The sequence below is a fragment of the Vipera berus genome, assembly GCF_964194415.1.
Source record: "Vipera berus genome assembly, chromosome: 6".
NCBI lineage: Eukaryota > Metazoa > Chordata > Lepidosauria > Squamata > Viperidae > Vipera > Vipera berus.
This window is the reverse complement of record NC_138208.1, coordinates 87806914-87824022: the sequence shown is the minus strand read 5'-3', so window position 1 is coordinate 87824022 and position 17109 is coordinate 87806914. Positions and strand designations below refer to the sequence as shown.

Genomic DNA, 17109 nt, shown 5'->3' with positions numbered 1-17109 from the left:
GGATATTTTAACCTGGCTAAGTTTGCTCCTGATAGTTCATATGGTTATCTCCATCTACCTTCTCAAAATGTAGATTTTTTTGCCCCTTTTCTCTCCAATGTTCCTGATTCTGTTGGATTTAGAGCAGTGGTGTCCAATGATGGCTGGGGAATTCTGGGAGTTGAAGTCCACAAGTCTTAAAGTTTCCACCGTTATACCGTCAATCTAGTGGATTGAAAAGAGCACCTGATTTGTGTCCAATTTTGATTGTGTGTAATCTGTGGCTTGTTGGGATTTAATAGTTGTGGCAATATTGTGAGAGCCTGGCAAAAGAGTTTGCAGCGAGCCATCCAGCAGATTCTTGCTTTGGCTACAGTGTTAGGGGATTGCAACTATTATAATTCGTTAACCTGGATTTTGTGAGTTGTGTGAACCCACTTCTTATGAGGTTGAAGATCTGGGTTGAAAGGGAATGGACGGAGGATAATGTCCCCAACATCTGCAAATCTGGCTGAAATGCTTCAGCAGATGTGAACACACAACACAACTGCTTTGACTCCTTTGCAGGGTCTACATAAGACTGATTTAAGGTCAAACGCTAATGGTGCTGGTCTATACTTTTGGTGGCCCTCAAAAGTGACTTGAGATGCTTGGCTTCCAAAATCAGCCATAGTCTGCTAACACAGTGTCGCACCCTTGCAAGACTTGTGTGTTGTAATAGTGCTAATTTAGTGATTACGCACGGAAAGGACTCTGCCATGAGGTTTGAACCTGAAGTCAACCAGAGTTGTTATTGTAGAAAAAGTAGACAGGGCAAATTGAATTATTGCATGTCTAATCCATAAGGCTGGATGTTGTTATTTTATTATTTATTATTTATTATATTATTTTGCTTATTTGTTCATTGTTCATTTGTTAATTGCCTGCAATTAGTGCAGGTTCCCATCCCACCAGGCTCAAGGTTGACTCAGCCTTCCATCCTTCCGAGGTAGGTAAAATGAGGACCCAGATTGTTGGGGGCAATTAAGCTGACTTTGTAATAATGCCGCTTGGGGGGTGTATGAAAGCCCTAATAAGCAGGCATATACGTAGAATGAAGGCTACTGCTAAGCTTGTAAGCCGCCCTGAGTCTTCGGAGAAGGGCGGGATATAAATGGAATTAAAATAAAATAAATAAAATAAATAAATTTGTATCCCGCCTTTATTCTTTTTATAAATAACTCAGTGTGGTGAACATATCCAACAGCCTTCAGAAATCCTGAGTGCTCCATCACTGGAGGTTTTTAAGAAGAGACTAGAGTCAGTCACTTGTCTGAGATGGTTCTCCTGCGTGAGCAGGGGGCTGGACTAGAAGACCTCCAAGGTCCCTTCCAGCTCTGCTCTATTCTAACACACCTTCCTCCTCCTATTTTCCACACAGCCACAGCCCTGCGAGGTGGGTTGGGCTGAGAGAGAAGGACTGGCCCAAACTCACCCAGAAAGCTTTTGTACCTAAGGAAGGACTAGAACTCACCGTCTCCTGGTGATTGGCCCAAAGTCCCCTAGCCAGCTTTCATGGCTAAGATGGGACTTCACATCCAGCTTACAACATGCCTTTTCCTTGAGTGCCAACCCTAGAAGTTACAAGTTGTTCCCCACGGAAGTGTGGTGGTGTGCGCTATTTCCTTCGTGAACCGGATCACGGCTTCGGTGGCTGAATTGCTCAGTGGGTGTAGGAATCCTGTTTGTGGCTGGAGATCTTTCAGAAAGATTTGAAAAAGGCTGAACGTAGAATCTTAGAGGCTGGAGGGACCTTGGAGGTCTTCTAATCCAGGGCTCTTCAAACGTGGTCCTTTGATGACTTGTGGACTTCAGCTCCCAGAATTCCTCAGCCAGGCACGCGCCAAGTTTGAAGACCCCTGTTCTAATCCAACCCTCTCCTGAAGGAGGAGGCCTTTATAGCAAGGGTAGGGAACCTTGGCTCTTTTATGACTTGTGGGCTTCAATAGTCAGAATTCTTGAACCAGCCATGCTGATTCAGGAATTCTGGAAGTCCACAAGTCATAAAAGAGCCAAGGTTCCCTACCCCTGCCCTATACTATTCCGGACAAATGGCTGTCCAGTCTCTTCTTAAACACCTCCAGTGATGGAGCACCCACAACTTCTGGAGAAAAGGGATTCTCCCGATTAATTGTTCTCACTGTCAAGAAATTCCTCCGTAGTTCCAGCTTGCTTCTCTCCTTGATGAGTTTCCACCCGTTGCTTCTTGTCCTACCTTCAGGTGCTTTGGAGACTGGTTGACCACCCCCACCCCCCACCTCTTCTCTGTGACAGCCCCTCCAAGTAATTGAGTCCAGAATTAATAATAATAAAGTTGGAAGGGACCTTGGAGGTCATCTAGTCCAACCCCCTGCTCAGGCAGGAAACCCTATAGTACCATTTCAGGCAAATGGCTGTCCAGTTGTAAGCCATTGTGATCATAAGTTGAGGACTCGATTGGACACAATTTTCCAACTTGTGTGTGTGTGTGTGTTTGTTCTGAAATGCCGTAGTCGTGAACCGAATCCATTTTCACCCACGGAATCCCAAAGGTGTTTTTTTTTTCAGGAGGCAATTGGACTTTCTTGTTTTTTTCTTTGAAGACCTTTCGCTTTCTCATCCCAGAAGCTTCTTCAGCTTTTCCATTCTCCCACCATCCAGTCCTAGAGCTGAAGAAGCTTCTGGGACGAGAAGCGAAAGGTCTTCAAAGAAACACCAAGAATGTCCAGTTGCCTCCTGAAAAAAACCACCTTTGGGAAAACCATAAACCTAGAGCTGGAATGTTTCACCCATGGAATGTTTCTGGTCAGAAACTGGTGGCCTTGGAAGCTGGGATGAACCCCGGTTTCCCCCGTTGGGGGTTTGCTGGACAGCTGCATTCAGACGGTCCGCTTTAACCAAGTTTGGAAGAGTCGGTGCCGAACGTGGTTTGGACTTCAGCTCGGCTTTCCTGTGGCGTGGCGGGCTTGAAACCGGGTTATTTGGTCAATTTAGCTTTCCACATAGTGGCAGAATCCTGTAACCAATTTCCCACCCATTTCATTCTGAAAGGAACTTAAATCCAATTTAAGTTAAGTTGGTTGCGTGGAGCTCAAACAGAATTTTTTTTTGGGGGGGGTCATTTTAGGAGATTTTGGGATCCCTGCTCTGTATATTTATTTGTCAAATTCATCTTCTGCTCGTCTCGTGGTAGGAGGTGAGGCTAAATATGTGCCCGAAATTTTATTTTATTTTATTAAAGGATGAGAGGTAGAAATAGGCGTGGCGCTCCAGATATTCCTGCCCATTACCTAGCCAAAGAGCCAGTGGTGGGGAATGATGGGAGTTGTAGTCCACCGACCCCTGCCCAACCCAGCAATAGACCAGAATCTATTTTTTCTTAGCAAATACGGCAGACACTTTTGTAAATGTCTTCCCCTTTTCCCTCCTGGCTTTCCGTAAATTTACATCCGAGGTTTGTAGACGATTATTAATCCTGTGTGTCTGGTTTGTTTGTTTGTTTATTTATTTATTTATTTATTTATTTATTTTTTATTTATTTATTTATTTATTTATTTATTTATTTATTTATTTATTTATTTATTATGCATTGTTCACTGTATAGTTGGCTTCCTATACTGCTTCAGATTAACCCAACAGAGAGGGCACAAAAATCACGGCAATATAACATTGATGAGAAATTAAAAATTGGTAAAAACTAACCACAGGATATGGGTTGTTTATGAAGATTGAATGTAACGAAGATATGTATGAGCCAAAAAATTTGTTGATAAATGTAAGGATGTTTTTATTGAGTTGATATAATTCGAACTGCAATATTTTGAATTTGAGACAGTAAACGTTAAGGGGAAAAGAGAAGAAATATCTGAAGTTGTAACCTGAGATTTGCACTAAAGATTTTGTTATCGAACTACGGATTAACCCAGTCACCACGTTGCTTTTTAAATAAGGTAAAGGTTCCCCCGCACACGCGTGCTAGTCGTTTCCGACTCTAGGGGCCGGTGCTCATCTCCGTTTCAAAGCCGAAGAGCCAGCGCTTGTCCGAGGACGTCTCCGTGGTCCGGAACGCTCTTACCTTCCCAGTTACCTTCCCACCATAGTGGTCCCTATTTTTCTACTTGCATTTTTACGTGCTTTCGAACTGCTAGGTTGGCAGAAGCTGGGATGAGTAACAGGCGCTCACTCTGTTACGCGGCACTCGGGACCTTCTGAGGTCGACAAGCTCAGCCTCCTAAAATGTTTTTTTTTTAAAAAAAATCATGGCAATATGTTAAATAAAGGAAGCTTTCAGAGACCCACCACCTTGCTTATCCCAACTGTAAAAAAAATTTCTTCTGGCTATTAATCTTTAAAAGCAAAAGGAAGATTCCCCAGGCTCACCCCACCCCCAGCCCACTCACCCATCCATGCACTAACCCAGTTCAACCCAGCTTAGCTTTTTCCCAATCAGCCAAAGGTGGCTAGATACTGCCCCTTCTTAAAGCAGGTTTTTGTCTCTGCGGCCTCAAGAAGAGACTTTTTTTTTTGTTGTTCCCCTGTGTCGGAAAGACGGGGTGAAAAACTCCGAAAAGCAGGCAAGCTTGGAAGATTCGCCTTAACTCCTTTTACAGCCTCCAGAGTGAGGCTAAACAGCAAGGAAAAGAGTTTGGGATTATAGATAGACCTTGCCCTACGGCCACAATTGAGCCTAAAATTTCTGTCGCTAAGCAAGACAGTTGTTAAATGAGTTTTATTTATTTATTTATTTATTTATTTATTTATTATTGGGACTTATATGCCGCCCTATCTCCCGAAGGACTCAGGGCGGCTAACAACAGCAACATATAATAAATACAGAAGTTAAGATAAAAATTAAAATTAAAGGCCTCTGTACAATAAATTAAAATTAAAATAAATTGCTTTTTTCGGCCCCGGTGTAACAGTCACTAAAATGAAAGATTGTAAATTGAGGACTTACCTATACAACAGGGCTTGCGTTGCAGGGGATTTGCCAGCAGAGAAACCCCCCCCCCCATACCTGACTCTCTTCGTGGGAGCAGTTGAAAGAAACCCCCCCCCCCATTTTTCTTTTTCCCCCTTGCTGGGAGCACACTAGGAAAATTCTCCCTATTTAAGTTGATTGACTGGAACAGCTGAATAATGGCGCTGCTTGTAAACTAGCCCTACATGATATGCCTCTATCCATCAATCTCCACCTTTCTTGGGTGAAGGAGCCTTCTTCAAGTAGGGATATTTCCATAAATTGGTTGGATGTTCTAGCTTTGTCTTTGCGGCCTATTAGTAATACTGCCGCCTAGACCAGGGGTCCCCGGGGTCCCCAACCGTGGCAACTTTTAAGACTTGTGGACTTCAATTCCCAGAATTCCCCAGCCAGCCATGCTGGCTGGGGAATTCTGGGAGTTGAAGTCCACAGGTGTTAAAGTTGCTAAGGTTGGGGACCCCTGGCCTAGACCACTAAACCATGCATACAATGAATGATTGAGAGAACTGGGTATGTCTAGTTGTCAACATCCAGCTCCAGAATCCAAATAAAACTCCAGGTTCATTCCGTCTCCGAAAAACGTAGTTTATTAAAATACCACTTCATAACAGGTGTGGATTTGAAGCAGACGGTTCCCACTGGTGCTGAAACCTCAGAGTTAGTTTTACTTCGACATCACCACGCAGTGTAATAATATAATATAATATAATATAATATAATATAATATAATATAATATAATATAATATAATATAATATAATATAATATAATATAATATAATATATATTATATATATTATTATATTATATTACACTGCGTGGTGATGTCGAAGTAAAGCTAACTCTGAGGTTTCAGCACCAGTGGGAACCGTCTGCTTCAAATCCACACCTGTTATGAAGTGGTATTTTAAGTCCCCACTGCCAGGAGTTCGATCCTGACCGGCTCAAGGTTGACTCAGCCTTCCATCCTTCCGAGGTGGGTAAAATGAGGACCTAGATGGTTGGGGGCGATAGGCTGATTCTCTAAACTGCTTAGAGAGGGCCGTAAAGCACTGTGAAGTGGTATATAAGTGTAAGTGCTATTGCTATTGCTAACTCTGCCAACTGCCAGGAGTTTGATCCTGACCGGCTCAAGGTTGACTCAGCCCTTCATACTTCCGAGGTGGGTAAAATGAGGACCCAGATTGTTGGGGGTGATAGGCTGATTCTGTAAACCGCTTAGAGAGGGCCATAAAGCACTGTGAAGCGGTATATAAGTGTAAGTGCTATTGCTAACTCTGTCAAGGTTGACTCAGCCTTCCATCCTTCTAAGTACTATTGCTATTCTCCAGAATTTTTCCAGTGGCCGCAGGTTGGTCTAGATGACCTTTTGAGTCCTTGCGTTTGAGATTCCGGGAGTTGCACCTGAAATCGTAACCACTCACCTGAACAGGTGCTTCCACCACTCCAAGATAACTTGGGGAGAGGTGAGTGGTAACAAAAGGGCTTTTTATCTGTCTCTGAACAATCTGGGTTGTGAAATGAGAATGTGAGGAAGGATTGCTTGATATCTGACAAGTGGAATTCCCCCCCCCTTTTTTTTTTCTTCCAATCCTCTCCCCCCCCACCAGCTGCAGTGTGACCTTGACAAGTCATTTCATCCTGCTGCAGGGCTGTGTGGTGTGTGTTAGCATGGCATGTAGACATTTGGACTACAGCAGGGGTAGGCAACCTTGGCTCTTTTAGGACTCATGGACTTCAACTCCCAGAATTCCTGAGCCAGCCACGCTGAGCGGAAAGGGAGAGGTTTCCAAGCTGAGCCATGCTGGCTCAGGAATTCTGGGAGTTGAAGTCCACGAGTCATAAAAGACCCAAGGTTGCCTGCCCCTGGACTACAGTATCCAGATAGCACATCCACCCTGGGTAGGAAGTGGGGATTATGGAAGCTGCAGTTAGATGTATCTGAAGGTCATTTACTAGAGGAAGAATTAAAGGCCACTCTTTGTTTTTTGTTTTTTTAAAAAAATATCTCTAGTTTCTATTAGCTTCTAATAGATTTGGTTTGCAAAGGATGCTGGCTAAGGCCTTTTCTGCAATTCCCCAATTGCATGAAAGCTAAATTAACCAAAAAGGCTGAGTCGTGCTCAGACATCCAAAGAGTCACCAGGTTTCATTCGTTGTGTGAACAAAGGCAGCTGCGGAAATGAGTTGTAAAAATGTAAGTCAGCTGTCATTTTTCTCCTGGGTGGCTGAACTGGTCGGGTGAATGGAGATCTTCTTTTAGCACAGTCTGGGGAAAACGTCAATAAATGAGACCAGGGTCACCCGATCTCTGTTTGTAAACTTCTCAACCAGCTTCCAACAAGCATAGTCAGTGGGGGGAAGCCAGGCTTGCTTATAACGACCTCATGATTCACTTAACGACCAGGGCAAAAAGGTTGGAAAACGGAGCTCAGCTCACTTAACCATTGCCTTGCTTTAGTTAAAAATGCTTTCATGGTCGTAAGTCGAGGGCTGTCTGTCTCCCAGTGCATCAAACCAGAGCTGACCATGCTGGAGAAAATAATCCCCCTCTAATGTTCTTCTCTGCTGCTTTCCCCCCACCATTGCTTGCTGGGGAATTCTGGGAGTTGACTTCCAGCCATCTTAAAGTTGCTGAGGTGGAGAAAACTCAGTATAATCCTTTGGGGTCCTTTTCCAGAGGTGACTAACTTTTTGCCTTTATTTTACACTCATTCATCACCGATTCATCCTTAGCCCCCCCCCCCCCCTTTCCTCAGCCTTTCCCAAACGGATCTGAAATATTCCGGTGACGTTCAGTTTTCCTGGTGGTTTCGCCTAATCTAATCGGAACGATACGTAAAATGGCGCCCTCACTGTGTCTTAACCACGAATTCCACTCCACGGCTCTCAAAATTGGATTGAATTTCCAACCTGCTTTCTTTCCTTCTCACGTCACAGATCTTTCTAGTCCCCTGAAACTGGGTGGACAATAAACTTAAATAAATTAATTTGTGAATGCTCCAAGTTTTAAAGAAGAGATTAGACAGTCATTTGTCTGAAATGATATAGGGTTTCCTTCCTGAGCAGGGGGTTGGACTAGAAGACCTCCAAGGTCCCTTCCAACTGTTATTCTATTCCATTCCATATTTTCTATTCTATTCTATTCTATTCTATTCTATTCTATTCTATTCTATTCTATTCTATTCTATTCTATTCTATTCTATTCTATTCTCTGTATTTTTTTATTCTATTCTATTCTCTGTTCTATTCTATTCTATATTCTATATTCCACATTCTATATTCTATTCAAGTTATTGTCGCAGGATGTAAGCTGTTCCAAATAAAGCTGCCTTTTGCAATTGACTGATGATGATTTTAAATTAAAATCTTGGGCCCTTTGAAAATTCTCCTCCTTCCTCTGATTTTACATCTAGCTTTTATTACGCACACTCCTTGTTCTCTTCTTTTCTTCCTCCCCTTAGCCCAGTTTCATAACTTGTTGGTAATTTGTATCTTGCTAATTTCAGCTCAGTGCAATTAGAACATTTGTGGGTGTTCCCAATCACACAACTGGGGCAAGGGGGGAAAAACACATTTAAATGAATTGTAGACTTGCCTAGATTTTGGTAGGCACAGTTATTCTTTGAAAAGGCACATTTCCCTGGATGTGGAAAATACATTAACTACGTATAGGTATGAAGGAGAAAGAGTTAGAGCCTAACTAGAGATAATGATAATAATAATTTGTTAAACATATGCTATCAGGCTTTAAAGATAATGGTAATAACAATTTATTAAACATACGCTATCCGATCCTGGGCGGTTCACAACCATCCAGTAAAGAAATCACTAATAAAACATCAAAAATGCAGAAACCACGCATAATTATGCAAGTTACCCCATGTTTGTCTGTGACTCTGCACACAGCCCATACCCCTTCATATATAAATTGCAAGGAAGCTGGCTTGCAAGCTGATGTCTTAGACAGAAACCCTTGCTTAACGTATGCAGCCCGATTTAAAATAAGCAGGTAGGGACAGATAGTCCTCCACTTACGACCACATTAACCCCCAAATTTCTGTTGCTAAGCGAACCATTTGCTAAATATGAGTCAGTTGCTAAGCATGTGAATTTTGACCACGGGGATGCTGCAACAGTCCTAAGTGTAGAAAAAGAGATAACTTTGAAGGGTCACTAAATGAATTTTTGTAAGGCGAGGACTACCTGGAAGTGAACGTCTGGATTTTATTTTGCCTCGCCGTCGCATCTCTAGCGGCTTCTCTGTGTGTGGGGGGGGGTTTGTGGGGGTTTGTGTTTAGAGAACACGAGACATGAGTTGCTGATGCAGGAACACACTCCCAAACCATCGCCCAAGGCAGCCTCCACGTAGTAAAGCGATTGTAAATTCCTTCCGTGTGCTGCTTAGAATTCCGCACACCTACACAGTGGAACTCAAGAGTGGCTGAGTTTGGATCCCAGGCACTCGGTCCCAAAGTCATCTGAGCAAAGGCACATGAGAGGCATGTTTGAGTTGGTGCCAGGCATTCCTAGCAGGGGAAAAGATTAAAAACAGCTTCTTTGAAGGACGCTGATCTTCTCCAGAACTTAATGGCTGAGTCATGGAGGTGGAATCCTTGCCATGTGCAAAAAAATTCAGCCCCGGTGGAAATAAATAGTCCACAGGAGGGGAAAAAAACAACCCACCTGCTTTTTCCCACGACTTGTAGGTGGCAATTTCGTCTTGGTTCTCCAGAGTGGGTGGCCCGTAAGATTTTAGGCCACCCCTCCAAATATTAACGGGAAACTAAAAATTGAGAAAAACGAATTAGGACCTTGATTGTCCATAAAGACTGGATGTTAAAATAACTGGGATATCTACAAGCTAAACATTACTGATAAATGCCAGAATGTTATTTTTTATTTCATTGATATGATAAGAATTGTATTAGTTTAAATGTGAGACAGTAAGTACCAAGGGGAAAAGAGGGGAAATATTTCATGTGGTATTTCGAGATTCGCATTAAAGAGATCTGTATGTCGCTGAATTAATCGGCTAACCCAGCCGCCACGTTGCTTTTCAAATACTTAAATGTAAAATTAGAAAAATCAATAAAACTTTTTAAAAAAAACAACAAAAAGGTTTTAGGCCATCCCAGTTATCTTTTGCAAAATGTCCTATTTTCTATAATTATTCACACGAGGGAGCAAATGACTGGAGGACCTGGGTATGTCGAGTCTTAACGAAGAGGTGATATGAAAACAATCTTCCTGTACTTCAGGAGCTATCACAAAGAAGAGAGGGTCACCTCCGTCTCCAAAGCACCTGAGGTAACGGATAGAAGCCTATCAAGGAGAGAGCAAGGCCTAGAAACAAGGAGAAATTTCCTGAACAGAAGAATTAAATCAGTGGAGAATGACTTGATTCCAGAAGTTGTTGGGCGCTCCAGCACTGGAGGCTTTCAAGAAGAGACTGGACAGCCATATTTGTCTGAAATGGTCTAGGGTCTCCTGCTTGAGCAGGGGGTTGGAGTAGATGACCTCCAAGGTCCCTTCCAGCCCTATGATTCTGTGTTCTAAGGAGCTTCGCCAGTTGGAGGTTTTAGACATTTCATTTCCCCAGCAGGGAAAGAATGGTTAATTTTTAGAATAGAATTAGAATTAGAATAGAATTAGAATTAGAATGAAACAGAAACAGAATTAGAATTAGAATTAGAATTAGAATTAGAATTAGAATTAGAATTAGAATAGAATAACAGAGCTGGAAGGGACCTTGGAGGTCTTCTAGTCCAGCCCCCTGCTCAAGCAGGAGAACCTATACCGTCTCGGACAGGTGATTGTCCAGTCTCTTCTTAAAAACCTCCAGTGATTGATTGTCCTTACTGTCAGGAAGTTTCTCCTTAATTCCAGGTCAGTTTCCAGCCATTGTTTCTCATCCTTCCCTCTGGTGCTTTGGAGAATAATGTGACACTGCTATCATCTCTCCCATATTTCTTCTTTTCTTTAAGACTAGCCAAACCCAAGTCCTGCAGCCATCCTTTGTTTGTTTTACTCTCTGGGCCTTGGATCATTTTAGTTGCTCTTCTCTGAATTTTTTCCAGACTCTCAACGTCTTTTTTGTGATACGGTGACCCAAATTGGCTGCAGCATTCCAGGTGTGGCCTCACTAGGGTTTTGTAAAGCGGTACTAACACTTTGCGTGATTTATATTTATACAGTATTTACATATAAGCATGCAGGTACATACAGATGTATGCATATAGCACATTGGTTTGTGCTTAAATTGTAAGCCGCCCTGAGTCTTCGGAGAAGGGCGGGATATAAATGGGATTAAAATTAAATTAAAATTAAATATGTGTGTTACGTGTGTGTGCATATTTGAAGCAGGCAACAGGGTTTCATTTTTAATGTGTGCCAGTGTGCCCACAGTAAAAAAAAAATGAAAATACAGGTTATCTATCTATTTACCCTACGCAGGTATACCTTGACTTACGATCGCAATTGAACCAGAATTTCCATTGCTAAGCAAGGCGGTTGTTTTAAGTGCGTTGCGCTCAATTTTACAACCTTTGCGGCATGGCTGTTAAGCAAGTCGCTGCAGCGAATCACTTGGTCATTAAGCGAATCCGGCTTCCTCCATTGACTTTGCTTTGCCAGAAGCTAGTTGTAAGGTCGCAAGATGGTGGTCATATTATCTGGGGATGCTGTTGTGAATACATGCTGTTTGCCAAGTGCCCGAATTTTGATCCCATATTCGTAGCGATGCTAAGATAATTATAAGCACGAGGGCCAATTTAAGTCATTTTTCAGTGTCTTGTTCGAACGGTCGCTAAACAGATGCTCCTAAGTCAAGGACCACCTGGATACTCATAGATAAAGCACCCCTTTGTATTTTTAACTCGGAAAAATGTGTCATCTGCACCCCGCCTCATGGGAAGATGTGTCACTCTGCATATTTGGGACATGCCTGGGACATGAGTAAAATCTCACTTTGTGTGAATAATTTGAAAGGATGTGACTTACGAAGGGCGATTTTCAATATGTGCTTTCTTTAAAGGGGAGAAATGAATCTGTATGTACCAAGTTTTTCCTTCTAGTTTAGCTAAGCTGGCCTTTCCCGGGAAAGGAACATTTGGGCTGGGGAAAATCTTGATTCTCCAAAGGTTAAAAAAACGCCTTGGAGATCAAAGGACGTTTGGTGCTGAGCCATTCTTTTTGAGATCCCTCGGCTGTTTATTAATTTCTGTTGGGCAAATCAGATAAGTTTCTCTCGGAGGCCGGATGGGAAGGGATTTTTCCGTCCAGTCTAAAAAGCAGGAAGATCAGAAAAGGCCTCTCCCCTTGCAGACCCGAAACGGGGAAGTTGATAATTTGAAATAAAATGACCCTCGGATCCGTAGTGTTTATTGTGGTTGAGTTTCGGGGGTTTTTTTTCTCTCTCAAAGTCTCCAGAACCGCCGTTCAGCGGCCTCCGAAAATAAATAATTTGGGCATACAAATGTCAAATGGGTGATGAATATGAGTTGGTCATTTTGTTTGAAACTGTATAGAGTTTCCTGCCTGAACAGGGGGCTGGACTAGAAGACCTCCAAGGTCACAACTGTTCTTCTTCTTCTTCTTCTTCTTCTTCTGATGATGATGATGATGATGATTTATTATTATTATTAATCATCGCACAGTCAGCCAGATGTTCAGACTGGATTTGGCATTTTTGTCTACCTATCGAGTCCTTACCAAGGACCTGAGATAGGCAGCTGTGGATGTTTGATGGTATTACAGATAATAATAATAATAATAATAATAATAATAATAATAGTAATAGTAATAATAATAATAATAATAGTAATAATAATAAATAGTAGTAGTAGTAGTAGTAGTAGTAGTAGTTTGGCATTTTTGTCTACCTATCGAGTCCTTACCAAGGACCTCGGATAGGCAGATGTGGATGTTGGATGGTATTACAGATAATAATAATAATGATAATAATAATAATAATAATAATAATAATTATTATTATTATTATTATTATTATTATTATTATTATTATTATTATTATTATTATTATTATTATTATTATTATTATTATTATTTGGCATTTTTGTCTACCTTTCGAGTCCTTACCAAGGACCTGGGATAGGCAGATATGGATGTTTGATGGTATTACAGATCTCGTCGCAGGATGGAAGCAGTTCCTAGTAAGGCCGCCTTTTGCAATTGACTAATGGCAAATTTGTCAATGCAAATGGTGTTCCAGTTGTTTGGGGATTGCACCGAAAGCACTTAGTAGTAGTGATAGTAGTAGTAGTAGTATTTAAGGGGCAGAGAGGGGTCTTCTGTTTAATAAACCTATACACCTAGGAGTAAATGCAGCGTTTGCTGTCTTAAACTTTGCAGCATGTCTGCCCAGGAGAATTAAGACAAGTCTTGGTCAACTTTGAAGAAACACGGAGTTAACGTTTGCATCACCTAATAACGAGGATTTTTCCAAGTGGAGTACAACACAGTCCATCGGGGGTTTGGGGAGGAAAATATTAGAATGAACAATTAATTAATATCATTTGCATGCCACCCAACTCTTATAGACTCTGGGCAGCTCACACCACCAACAAAAATATCGCAAAGTTAATAATGCAAAAGATAAGGATATAACCAATGTCATGTGTCTCATCCTGTTTAAATTTCCATTTTGGGGGGCTGTGCGTGCTTTATAATGTGCACAATGCATTTGTACACAGAGGTAATTTTTGATTTGCAACCATTCTTTTAGTGACAATTTGAAGTTACAGTAGCACTGGGAAAAGTGAATTATAATCGGTCCTCACAGGAGGCACGAGAATTTAAAATGAGAACTACCCCCCCCCCAACTTCCCTTCTGGCATTGATAATGTTATCTAGTTGGGTGATAGGCAAGAAAACCACCCAGCTCAGAGACCACCAAGGACCCCACAGTCCTCCTCCTCCTCCTCTCCACTAACCCTATTCGCTCCCTTCTAGCATTGATGATGTAACCTAGTTGGGTTATGAAACGTCTGCAAAAAAAACCCAGCCAAGCTCAGAGAGCACCAGGGACCCTGAGATACAAGTGTTCTGGATGGAAAAATATACTTAAAATGAAATAAATTGGTTATTTAAATTGATAAAATAGCCTAAAAATAGGTTATTTTTAATGGAATGTCCAGGTTACCTTATCTGAAGCTGACCTTGATTCCTGGTGGCTACATGGACACATCCATCTAATTTTCTTGGCAACAAGGCAAAAATAGTTTGCCGTGGAGTCCTGGATTTCTTCCAAAATGTTTCTCAACTTCAACCATCCATTTCCTCCTCCACTACGCAAACCCCACTCCCTCCCTCCTAGCACTGGTGTTGTTCCCTAGTTGGGTCATGAAACATCTGCAAGAAAACCACCCAGCTCAGAGAGCACCAAGGACCCCACAGTTCTTCTCCTTTTCTTTCTCCTTCTTCCCCTTCATTCCTTCTTCTTCTCCTCCTTCTCCTCTCCACAAACCCCACTCTTTCCAGCAATGATGATGTTGCCTAGTTGGGTCATGAAACATCTGCAAGAAAACCACCCAGCTCAGAGAGCACCCAGGACCCCACAGACTTTTTCCTCCTCCTCCTCCTCCTCCTCCGAAACCCAACTCTTTTAGTATTGATGATGTTCCCTAGTTGGGTCATGAAACGTCTACAAGAAAACTACCCAGCTCAGAGAGCACCAAGGACCCCACAGTTCTCCTCCTCGTCCCCACAAACCCCTCCTTCTCCTCCTCGTCCCTTCCTCCTCCCTTCCTCCCCACCTCCTTTCTAGCACCAGTGATGTTACCTAGTTGGGTCGTGCAACATCTGCAAGAAACAAATCAAGCTCAGAGACCACCAGAGACCCCACTGTTCAACCCTGAACTATAATTACTTCCTTCTCTATGTATACTTCTATCTGCAACTTCATAAAACTTGACATAATTTCTGCCGGACGTCACAGTGTTCTCTGCCACATGACTGGATTGTAGACAGAGCTGTAGCCATCCTGAAGCATTTTTTTTTCTTTTTTCTTTTCTGCGTCCAGAGTACAGCACAGCCTTTCCCCGCACGAAAGTTAATCGAAGCAGTTTAATTAAAACGACAACATTTTAGGATATGTTTCAACTACTGGTTGAGTATTTAAGCAACCGGAACATTTGGTAACGTTCAGCTTTAGCGTTCGTTGAATTATTCCTTGAACACGTCACTCCGGAATCATTTATACTGAACGTTGGCTTTAAAAAAAATTAATAAGAAAGGGAAGGGAAGAAGAAAAAGAAAGAAAGAAAGAAAGAAAGAAAGAAAGAAAGAAAGAAAGAAAGAAAGAAAGAAGAAAGAAAGAAAGAAACTTACTACCAACTCCTGCAAAAAATAAAGTATTGCTATTGAGTGATAAATCTCACACATACAAAGAAAACTCAGATAAAATGTTTTATAGATGGCATTTGCCACCAAGATTAGCAAAAATGTTTAAAAACATGTCAAAGAAAGGTTGGAAATGTAAACACAAACCAGGTACGGTACTTATTATCATTGTGGTGGACATGTGTTAAAGCAAGGAGATATTGGACAATAATCCACACTTGGTTAGAAAAAAATGTTAGAGAAACACATAGACTGTAAACCTGATTTTTTTTTTGCTAGGTATAATGCCAGAAAAACTTGATAAGCAAAGTACATATTTGATCCTACATGTGATAACAACGGCAAGAATTATATTTGCACAATATTGGTGTTGTCTCTAGGAAGCTGCCTTCCAATATTTGAGGGACTGCCACAGAGGTCAACCTCTTCTCCAAAGCACCTGAAGGCAGGAGAAGAAGCAACAGATGGAAACTAATCAAGGAGAGCATCAGCCTAGAATTAAGGAGAACTTTCCTGGCAGTTAGACCAATCTATCTGTGGAACTCCTTGCCTCTAGAAGTTGTGGGTGCTCCAGAATACAAATAAGATGTTGAGACTTGGGAAGAGTGCAGAGAAGAGCAACAAAGATGATGAGTGGGCTGGAGGCTAAAGCAGTTGCAGGAATTGGGTAGGTCTAGTTCAGGGTTAGGCAATCTCAGCTCCTTTATGACTCATAGCTGACTCAGGAATTCTGGGAGTTGAAGTCCATGAGTCATCAAAGAGCCGAGGTTGCCTATCCCTGGTCTAGTTTAATGAAGAGAAGGACTGGGGGGGGGCATGATAGCACTCTTCCAATATCTGAGGGGCTTCTACAAAGATGAGGGGGGGGAGTCAAACTATTTTCCAAAACACCAGAAGGCAAGATGAGAAACAATGGATGGAAATTAACCAAGGAGCGAGAGGCAACCTAGAACTAAGGAGAAATTTCCTGACAGTGAGAACAATTAAATCAGTGGAACAAGTTGTGGATGCTCCATCACTGGAGGCTTTCAAGAAGAGGCTGGACAGGCACTTGTCTCAAATTGCACAGGGTCTCCAGCCTGAGCAAGGGTTTGGACTAGATGACCTCCAAGGTCCCGTCCAACTCTGTTATTCTACTAATGCCATCACAATCAACAACTAAGGGAACTAACTAGGTATGCCTAGTCTAACGAAGAGAAGGACCGGGATGACAAGAGAGCAGTCTTCCAATACTTGAGGGGCTGCCACAGAAAAGAGGGGGTCAACCAATTCTCCAAAAGGCAGGACAAGAAGCAACGGATGGAAACTAACCAAGGAGAGAAGCAACCTAGAACTAAGAAGTTTCCTGACAGTGAGAACAATCAATCAGTGGAACGACTTGCCTCCAGAAGTGGTGGGTGCTCCAACGCTGGAAGTTTTTAAGAAGAGATAGGACAACCATTTCTCTCAAATGGTATAGGGTTTCCTGCCTGAGCAGGAGGTAGAACTAAAAGATCTCCAAGGTCCCTTCCAACTGTATTAATTCTGTTCTGTTCTATTCTATTCCATATTTTCTATTCTATTCTATTCTATTCTATTCTATTCTATTCTATTCTATTCTATTCTATTCTATTCTATTCTATTCCATTCCATATTTTCTATTCTATTCTATTCTATATATTCTATTCTATTCTCTATTTTATTCTATTCTATTCTCTATTCTATTCCATATTTCCTATTCCTATTCCTATTCTATTCTATTCTATTCTATTCTATTCTATTCTATTCTATT

The 17109-nt window shown here is 41.8% G+C and overlaps 1 protein-coding gene and 1 long non-coding RNA gene across 3 annotated transcripts in view; one reads left to right on the top strand and one right to left on the bottom strand.

Moving 5' to 3' along the window:
* The window catches only part of LOC308670313, a 605733-nt gene that overhangs the window by 268175 nt on the left and 320449 nt on the right, over window positions 1-17109 (bottom strand). The window lies entirely within an intron of this gene.
* Window positions 1-17109, top strand: part of LOC308670306 (podocalyxin-like) — a 48922-nt gene that overhangs the window by 1701 nt on the left and 30112 nt on the right. The gene's annotated exons all lie outside the window — the stretch shown is intronic.